The following is an 11,292-nucleotide window of genomic DNA, read 5'->3' on the forward strand; positions in this document are numbered from 1 at the left end:
AAATCGGTACGAAGCTGCCTGGGTACGATTATCGACGGAAACGTACCCTATTGGTACCATTCATCCAAAACACGGTACCCAGGGTACGTTGATGGAGTACCCAGGTCGACAACGACCCGTTCAGCCATGGTTAGTTTTACACTTACATTCTCAATACATGTAATTATTTTTAAGTTTATAGCATATAGTAGCGAAATATAACTTTGCACTGGATGTGTTTTTCTCACAAGGGTTGAGAATTTTTTTAGGACCAGAGTGGTTAGGTTAGACTAGAACTTCCGAAAATGTGAGTAGGGGTATCTAGTATAGCTGCTACTGGTGAGATTTACATTCATAAGTCAAGGTGACTAATGGATTGTATATCTATGAATGACACATTGATGTGTCTATTTTCTGGTGTATATGTTTATAAGATGTCTTTCATTTTGGTGAAGTGTTTACAGAGTTAATTGGTTATACCGTTAATAGGACTTGGGAAAAATAGTACCGGTACCTAGGTTAGCTGTGTGAATATTTGCAAACACTGTACAACATTTTTGCAGTATGAACATTATGTATATGTTTTGTTTGAATTGACTTTAAAGTATAGTTTTCTCATGTTTGCTTTCTACTTTCAGCAAGTGTACTTGCTAAACATTTACGTATGCACAGCTTACTTGTCATGGGGATCAAACGTCTCCTACATACAAGTGAAAGAAGTTCATCACGCTACAGACGCTGATACATGTGTATAAATTAAGCTATGTGATGATAGACAGTGTGAGATTGTTTCAAAAGTTTAACTAGAAATAAAGCTTCGCTATATTTCGAGTTTTAAGAAGGGAGGAATGTAACGGAGTTGCGCAGCTGTGGAATAATCTCCCTTTGCTAAACACGGAATGACGCAAAATGAACTATGTCACTGTCAGAGAAGGAATAACAAAGTGCATATTTAGATAAATTATATAGTAATGATTTGGTAGACGTTTCAACAAACTTACTGGATATTTAAGAGAAGATTTTGCCATTCTTATGGAGGAATTATACCGTCTGAAATGGACTTGTGAAAAGTATAGACTTGTTAAAGAAATATTTTGTACTGGGTCTAAAATTGACCACTTGGATTTATCATTAATCCGCTTAAAATCATTTACAACATGGATTTATCATTAATCCGACCATTGAATATTTGCTTTTACTCATCCAAATTTATGTTTTGATTTCACTGTTTACATGTTAAAGATGTGTATTTTAATAAAGTATCTGAACATCTGTATTTGGTCTCATTTGCCAGAGCTCAGTCACAGCGGAACGAACCATTAATCGACAAGAGGGAACGGTGACGCATAGTCACCCGACCCTCCTGTTACACTAATATCAAGGGTTTTTTTTTTTGGGGGGGGGGGGGGGATTATGGGACTGCATTGATTTTCCTATTAAGGATTTCATTTCCACTTTTCAATGCTTGGCAAAATTATCCAATCCTAGAGCATATCACTTCATGCAGACCTCAGATTCCCTCAGATCAGGGACTAAACTATACTTAAAGAAAGTCCATGCTCAGACGCAGACTCGATGGTGCAGACTCTGAATCCCTATAAAATGATATACCGAAGGCCTTTTCTGCTATAATAGATTATCACACTGTATAACATGCACTTTAACCTATAATGGTTTACTTTTTAAATTGTTATTTGAGAGTTGTCTCATTGGCACTCACACCACATCTTCCTATATCTACTTGAATACTGTCCTCGACTTTTTAGTTAAAAATATCCTTATTTGTTTTATAATATCAAGGATTTGTATAGTAAGATTACTATACAAATCCTTGATAATATGATGGTCTCCTTGAGTTGCTTTGCAGAAATTTTTTTTTTTTTTTTTTTTATTCAACAACAGTATTGCTCGCTGTTAACAATTACTCCACTGACACAGCTATCTCAGTGAAGGTCCCCGTTTCATTAGTACCAGAAGTTCAGGGATTCTTCAGGTAGATAAACTGCATATTGTTAGTCGTTTACAAAATATTATAAATATTACATCAATATAGATAAATAATGCTATTCTAATTATATTAAAGTATTTATATTATATAGTCTTATTTTCGGAAAATTTTCATAGTTCATCCGAGTTTGGGAGGGTACTTATAAAGTGAGAAACGGAATCGAAACGAAACGAAACGAAATATAACGAAACGAAACGAAATACAACGAAACGCAACGAAATATAACGAAACGAAACGAAATGAAAAAATGAAGAAACGAAACGAAACGAAATGGAAAATGAAGAAACGAAATACAACGAAATAGGTCTATATATAATATATCTTTTACATTGTTATAGGAGGTTAGGATTTTGATTTTAAAAGGTGGTGTAATAAATTGTTTTTTTTATTCCTAGTTCCGAGTAAAGGGGGCTACCATTTGATTTTTTTTTTGGAGGAAGGGGGAGAGAGCTATGATGAAATTAAAAAAAGCCTGCAGGACAGGGATTCGAGTATAAAAAAGGCGAGACAGGATTTTTTAAGTAAAAAAGAAGGCAGGATGAGCAACTGGGCAAAAAAACGGGATAAATTTATATAAAAAAGGCAGGACCAAATATAGTGAAAAATAAAAAGGCAGGACAGATATTACAACTAAATAAAATGCAGGACAAAAAATTTCATCCTAGCCCATAAAAATCAAATGGTATCTCCCTAAGTTTGAATTGGCCAAGTTGTATTTGACAAGAAATAAAAAATGTGAAATGCTAACAGCTGATGAGTAGCCATAACGAAAACTAAATTGAACTGAAAAAGAGATCTGAGGTGAACGTCCTGTGATTGAACCTCCCTTTTTACCAAACATGAATTTGAATGGAGATATAAATTTGGAATGTTTTTCTCCTGGGTTGGAGACCCCTTCAATCTCTTGAAAATGACTGGATCCGCTGCTGACGTCAATGAGAAAGAAAATCAACATACCTAGATGGTCAGAAAGAGTCCACCATGTTTTAAGTGATTAACACATATCTACATCGTGTAGCAAGCTGATTATCTCAATATAGATATATTGAAACATCTTACTGACAGCAATTCGGACTTGTGTGTAGGTTAAACCAATATCTTTGGTTAAGTTGCTTTCAAACTGACCATGAAATCAGTTCAGTGTAGTTACTTTTGAAAGTAGTTTAGTCCGACATATAGACAACGTTCTGTTCATCAGACTAGACTACTCTAAAGGGCGGGTGGATTCGTTTGAATTGTTTGACATTTATCATTTCGGGCCTTTTATAGCTGACTATTCAGTATCGGCTTTTGCTTATTGTTGAAGGCCGTAAGATGACCTTTAAATGTTAATTTGTGTCATTTTGGTCGCTTGTGGAGAGCTGTCTCATTGGCATTCATAATACCACATCTTCTTTTTTGTAAAAAATTTAGCGACTTGAGAATTTTAGAAAAGGTATCAAAAGTCATAGGTAATTTGGGACAGGATAATTGTTTTTCTAGCTTGGCTCCTCCTTTTTCCACATTTTTTTTTTGTTCTCTATTAATCATGTTGATTTTAATGACACATGAATAATTTTAGCGCTTATCTGTATATTATTAACATTCATTAAAGGGGGGATCGGGGCAGAGGCGGATTTAGGGTGCCCGCCCCCCCCCCCCCCCCCCCCCCTTTTCTGAAAAATAATTGGTTGCTTATATAGGGATTCGCTGAAGCATGACCGGAGTGGACCCCTTCTTAGGCAGTCAACGGGCCCCTGCGTATGAACATTTCTGGATCCAACACTTCGGAGGGGCCCTGATCCCAATATCCCGGGCTTAAAAACATGAAATCCCGAGGTTCTGAATTTATTGTAAAAATTAAATATCTCGACATCCCGAAATTCGAAAAAAGAAATCCCGGATCCGAAAATGGTCAATCCTGAAATTTCGATCTGAAATAGTTATCAAAGGTACCAGGATTATAAATTAGTACGCCAGACGCGCGTTTCGTCTACATAAGACTCATCAGTGACGCTCATATCAAAATATTTATTAAGCCAAACAAGTGCAAAGTTGAAGAGCATTTGGGATCCAAAATTCCAAAAAAGTTGTGCCAAATACGGCTAAGGTAATCTATGCCTGGTATAAGAAAGTCCTTAGTTTTTTCGAAAAATTCAAAGTTTTGTATACAGGAAATTTATTAAAAATGACCACATTATTGATATTCATGTCAACACCGAAGTGCTGACTACTGGGCTGGTGATACCCTCGGGGACGAAACGTCCACCAGCAGTGGCATCGACCCAGTGGTGTAAATAGTTATCAAAGGTACCAGGATTATAAATTAGTACGCCAGACGCGCGTTTCGTCTACATAAGACTCATCAGTAACGCTCATATCAAAATATTTATTAAGCCAAACAAGTGCAAAGTTGAAGAGCATTTGGGATCCAAAATTCCAAGATGAAAAACACCCGCTCCAGACGTCCTGAAAGTGTATTTTCTTTTTACAGTCAATTCTCAGTTTAATAATTGATCCACAGCGGTCATTGATATATTATTCAGACCCTCCCTATTACATAAACCCTGTGACTGCCGTGGATAGTAAACTTGAAAATGATATCAGACAGAAAATACACTTTATTCGTAGTATATGCATTTGTTTCAAAGTAAAAAGAAAAACGCAAACCGGAGGTCTAATCTGACTTTAATTTCGTCCAATGACGGATATAAGACAGAAAATACACTGTATTCGTAGTATTAATGTATGTTCAAAGTATACAGAAAAACGCAAACCGGAAGTCTAATCTGACTTAAAATTTCGCCCAATGACGGAAACATATCCGGACGTCTTTTTTTCTCGTTTTTCACCCAAAATAACTTAATCTGAATAATCATATGAATGGATGACAAATGCGATTATGCACTGAACCCATAGGACACAGAGGCATGATGATTAATTTATTGTGGAAAGAAGAGAAGCGACACCCAAAATGAGGTCTTCTCGTTTAATAGTATAGATACTGTTTTAACGTGGTTGTAACAATGATAACTACATCAACAGCACCACACAATTGCATATCATAAGGGTCAGATTCATTTCGTTGAATTTCGTTTCTTCCTTTTCCATTTCGTTTCTTCATTTTTTCATATCGTTTCATTATATTTTGTTGCGTTTCGTTGTATTTCGTTTCGTTTCGTTATATTTCGTTTCGTTTCGTTATATTTCGTTTCGTTTCGTTTCGATTCCGTTTCTCACTTTATAAGTACCCCTGCCAGTCTGTCAGACAGAAATTCTCTCTCTGAGTCCTGACCAGAAATCACAACTTGAGGACCAGGCTAGTAACTTCATCCTTTCTCCAAAGTCAGACCTGCCACCTTATGACAAAGAAAAGACTAGTCTACTATGAACCAGTTCTGGCAGTCCATGGCACAACGTAAGATTCCAAGTGGCCAACCCTAGTTTGATCTGCTCTTCCAACTCAGCACAGTAATGCTTACCATTCCACACTCCAATGCAGACACAGAGACAATCTTCAGCATGCAATCAGAGACAATCTAGTGTCCACGACAATACATAGCCTGCCAAGCATCAAGATCAACAACTGTACAGACTGTTACCTGTACAAGCCAGAGCCAAGTCTAGTTAGAGCAGCCAAGTCAGCACGTGCCTTCTACTAGTCACAGTGCTCCACAACCAGTGCTTAAATTTAACTTATTTATTGTGAAAGAGTTTAAACAATGACAATGATCCGTTTTCTGTCATCATATTAAATTTAAACCATGAATACCAATTAATATTGTTATTGTATGTTAATTTATTATTTATTTATTATGTAAAAAGTGTGGACACAGATGAGTGTGGATAGTATGTTTGGATGTTTGACTGTCTTATGACAAAAAGAGTTCTATGTTTTTCTTATATGGTGTTATTAACTGTGTTGCACGGTGACAACCGATCTGAGCATAAGAGAGTTATTTATTCAATATGTTTTTATGTTCAATACAGACACGGGGAGACAGTAATTACATTAATTACCAAATGATTATGATAGAACATGTTCTACATCTTAGGTTTTGGATATATTTTGTAACTGGGAGAGCAACACATAACAGGTTCATTTTTAAGGTCTTTCCTCTACGCGAGGAAAGACCTTATTGTTTTTCGCATTTTTTTTATTTTTTCTTCATCCAGCATTTTTTTGAAATGGCCTCCCCTTGTTTCTATTGGAGTTATCAAGACCGAATATGGACCATCGGTAGATCTCATCATGCAGTATTACCAGATGAGGCTGTGTAGAATTTCATTATCCCCTTTAGAAGTTATCTCCCTTTTATTGATTTTTTTCAACATGACCCCCCTCGTTGTTTTTATAGATATCATGACCTTTTTTGGTCAATGGGTAGATTTCATCATGATGTATTACCATATGAGGCTGCGTAAGATTTAATCATCCCCTTTGAGAGTTATGTCCCCTTGAAGCAATTTCTTTTATTTGAATTTTTCTTTAAAAGTATTACAGATAGAATCAATTTGAAAATGGCAGCATGTCCAAGAACGGATGGCAATGTTTATAAACATAAACAATTAATTTGTTACAAAGCCTTATAAGTAGTAATTTCCCTTTAAAAATTATAAATATTTTTTGAAAAGTTCTTTTTCGAGAACCAGAAGTTATAGAGACTTGGAACCTTCACCAATAATCTTTAATTCATGTGACCTTTATTATGCACCCAAGGTCAAAGGTCACCGAGTGCAAAAAAATATTACGCTGCAATTTCAAGCTTACAGATTAGGAAAACGATAAAACTTTGCTGCATACATACAGCGTGTAAATTGTTCCTCTCGACGAGCTCTACATTTTATACAATAAGCCAAAACAGGTCCGACCGTCTGTTTAAAAGTTACAACAGGATGATTCTTAATAGTAAAGTATTGTGTGTATATCTTTTTAAAGATGACAGATATCAACCTACTATAAACTGTAAAGATGCTCAGTAATTCAAGACCTTCAATTTGAGGTCAATGTCAAGTCATGATGAAATTTCACCTTGACCTTCACAGTTTACAATGACCTTGACCTTGTGATAGATGAAAGGTTAAGTGGTCCTGAGTTGAATGGCACTAGTCCCATGTCTCTACGACTTCCGGTTCTTAAGTTTGGTATTGCATTATATATTTGATGATTAATTGTGACCTTTGTGAACTTTGAAATTGTCCCAATTCTTTTTCTATAATGTTGTCCTTCAACTGTAGATCATTTATCATTTAACAGATTTGAGATATTTATTGTCGTTTAAGAGATAATGAAGTTTGAAATTTTGCGAGCGGAGGCATGTATTTCTGAATCAACAACAGCTTACCACTTAAAATGTTTAAGAAATTGAAGAGGTTAACATAGTTATATGTTTGACCAAATACCAAAAACTTTCCAAGTAAAAAATCACTAAAAATTTAATTTGAAATTTTCAAGTTTTGCATTGACTTTGTAAGTTTCATAAGTTCTATTTATATAGTTGATAATGCATCATTATTTGCACTTTGACAAATGGGGTCTTCTGATATATCAAGTTGAAGGTCTTAATAAACTCTACTTAAAAATGAAAATTTTAAACCCCATGTTCATCCCAGGGGGACGGGTGGGGTCATTTAGTGCAAAAATTCAAATATCTCAAATGGTAAGGTTGTCGCATATCAAATGAAAGAACATGAAGCGTACATTTCAAATTTCATATTGACGTCTCCCAAAAATGGGTTGGATGGGGTCATTGAGTGCAAAAAATAAATTTTCTTTTAAGATAGGGTTGTTGTATATCAAATGAAAGGTCATGTTGTGTACATTTGAAATATCAAATTCCCGACCTCCAAAAATTAGTTGGATAGGGTTATTTTAAAGTGCAAAAATCAAACTTTTTAGAACATGGCGTTGTCGCATATCAAATGAAAGCTCATCTACCCTGTGTTACATATATCATACTTCCGATCTCAAAAATGTAGGCGGATGAGGTCATTAAGTGTAAAAAGCGAAAAGCTTCAGAAGGTATGTTTGTCGTATGTCAAACGAAAGGTCGTATAAAGAGCATTACGAAAACATCACTTTTACAGGAAAGACCTTTCAATTGTTTTCCAAACAATTGAGATACTAGTTTTCACGTGTTTTTTTCTAAATGGGAGATGATATCTAGATTTGAGAGCATGATATAAGGAGCCTGTAACTCAGTGGTTGTTGTCATTTCGGGGCCTTTTATAGCTGATTAGGCGGTATGGGCTTTGCTCATTGTTTGTGGCTGTACAGTGACATGTAGTTGTTAATTTCTGTGTCGATTTGGTCTCTTGTGGAGAATTGTCTCATTGGCAATCATACCACAACTTTTTTATATGTATTTGCTTGCTGTTGGTATGGTTCTATTTATATTACCTTGTGGTGGATCGTCAGTATCATTAGTAAATTATTTTTTTTACATGTCGAATTGGTTCCTCAGATAAGAATACATTTACTAGTATTGGTTTTTATGTAATGACAATGGCTTATGCCTGACATGATTACATTGTATTATTGTGGCCTTTTATAGCTGACTATGCGGTATGGGCTTTGCTCATTGTTTTAGGCTGTACGGTGAGCTATAGTTGTTGATGTCTGTGTCGTTTTGGTCTTTTGTGGATGTTTGTATCATTGGCAATAATACCACATCTTCTTTTTTTATATTTCCTCATTTTTATGCATATTGTGGCATTTAGGTCGTCCGTAAACCCTCTTATGGTCATTGCTAATCAAAATATAGCTATAGTGTGACAGTCAATTTTTTTTATATTTTTTTCACTATTCAACGCTTCAATTTGAATAATGAAACATAAACCATTTTATTATTCATTATTCATTTTTCAATATTGAATAGTGAATTATGAACTATTTCATTATTCAGTATTGAATAATGAATAATGAACTATGAATAATGGACGTACTTCAGCCCGGTTTTTATATATATATTTGTATTGTCCTGAAAGTAGTCAAGAAATAAAAGGAACCACCTTCAACAAAAGTATTGTGTTTATTAAGCCCTGGCAAGTGCTACTACAATATAATAAGAACTAAGACCGTGTTCACACCAAACGCCGTGTAGAGTAAACATGTTTACAATTAGTTTAGTGTAGTGTACACTGGTTTCACATTACATTTGTTCACATCTATACACCTTGTTTAGCTACCTGTACATAAGATTTGTTCCCACTTGTAAACTATATGTCATTTAAATGTTCATTACGTAAAACTGAATTCAAAATGTTTGGACAATTTTTCTAGCGGTAAGGAAACAACCATTTGACTTCAAAAGAGGGGTGGGGGTGGGAATGGAAATATTCCAATCCCCAATTTGATAAAAAAAAAAATGGTCATACAGATGATAAAAAAATATTCTGAATCAAGAGTTTCCCCATACATTATAGTGTTAAATATTTCAAAAAAAGTATAGGATCACCAGCATCGAAAAAAAGGAATAAAAACGTAAGCGCGAAAAAAAATCTGACTCAGATAAAAAAAAAATAACCCTCCTCCTTTTTTTTTAAGTTAAGTGGTTGCTACTTAATGAAAGCCATTTTTATAATTTGCAGTAGTTTGAATATACTAGAGATGTCTCGACTACGCATTGGAAAACGTTTGCTGCAGCAGCGTGCTTACAGCCGAAAATAATTATTGAGATATTAGGGATCACTACATTTTTATCTTTTCTGTTTGTTTCAAATTGTATTTCTTCTCCAAGGAGTATTTGGTAAAGGAAAAGGGTATCATTTTTTTATTTATTTTAAGTGTTATATAACGGATTTGAGATACTAAACAAACATATCATTTACCTCACACTTTTTTTAGTCATGCATTTATGCGTGAATCGTTGTTTGAGTAAAGACCAGTGGCGAATATTTATGTGTACGTCAAGTCGATTCGGAAAGACCTTGTCAAATGAATAAGGCAGCATACTTAGTTTTTTGGGGAGGGAGCGGGGGGGGGGGGGGGGGGTAGGTGGCGTGGCTTATTGTTTATTTTCTTCAGGACAATTTTGGTGACAAGTCGAAATAAATTTTAGTATTATATATAGTGGCAGCTGAGGGTAAAACAAACAATTTTTTGTTCAGGGCCAAAAACTGGAAACATTTTTTCATCAAGATCATGTTTCCAAAACAAAATCCATAGCTAACCACCCCAACCTTTATGTTTTATACTCAACTATAATAGCCCCCCCCCCCCCCTCCCCCCGAAAATCAATTGGTTGCTGCCTTATGGGTTCGGCAATGGTACTCAAAAATAGTTTCCTACTTAAATATATACACGGTAAAACTAATGTCCTAAATGCCTAGTTGTGTGTACACTTAACCTACACAAGGCCTACATTGACTATCGACTGTGTGTAGATAAAACATGATTTAAACTACATGTAAACATTGAGTTTTATCAATGGGAACGCAAATGTGTTTAGTTTACATGTGAGTTACACTGATCTACACTTACACAACACCGAATTCAGGTCAATGTGAACACGGCCTAAGCGTTTACCGTGTGAAAACAAATCTTGGAGTGAAGTAAAAAAGGTATGTAATTTAACAGATTAACGAAAGTGAGTAGAATTCAACTAACAATCCAATAAAAAAAGTTATGACAAATTCAGTATAACGAAAAGAATGTAGCATTTAAATGAATAAATTCCTTAAGAACAGAAAAATAATATATTCTAGCAAAAATATAAATTTCTTTCTCAGTAATTAATCATATTTAATAAAATAAATATTACCAAATGACTTTTAAAAACATGAAACAACCACCAATACAATTAAAAACATTTATTAGGCTAATGAAATGAATTCACACAACACAATAGTTCAATACTATTCAATAAACAAATTTAAGAATAACCAATATAGAAATTCAAAAATTGTTCATACATAAGAATTAACCCGCCATACCGAAGGTCAGCCAAAAAACAGTAAGTTTTAAAAGAAAATTAAACCAAGAGTACACTCTTAATTTTGATATAGACAGGATCTGCTAACAAATAAGCCTTCCTAGCGCCCAAGAAAGGACCAAGTTAGAGATGAGCTAAAGTCAGCCTTCTGAAGAATTAAATGAGAGAAATCTGCAAAAAAAAACTCTCCCCCTCAAAAGGGGTCAGAAATAAATAAAGCCTTTCTCGTAAAGAGTGTTCCCTCAACTCAAATGAGCCAAAGTATTGGCTATAAAATGAACAAATTTTTGAATTCCAGCATGATTCAAATGCAACAGGTCAGTTTTGTGAAATAAAGGGAATATAGGTCTATGAAATCTGTCATAGAAAGACTTACGAACTGGCATATAATTA

Source organism: Mytilus edulis, chromosome 14 (genome assembly GCF_963676685.1).
Source record: "Mytilus edulis chromosome 14, xbMytEdul2.2, whole genome shotgun sequence".
Lineage (NCBI taxonomy): Eukaryota > Metazoa > Mollusca > Bivalvia > Mytilida > Mytilidae > Mytilus > Mytilus edulis.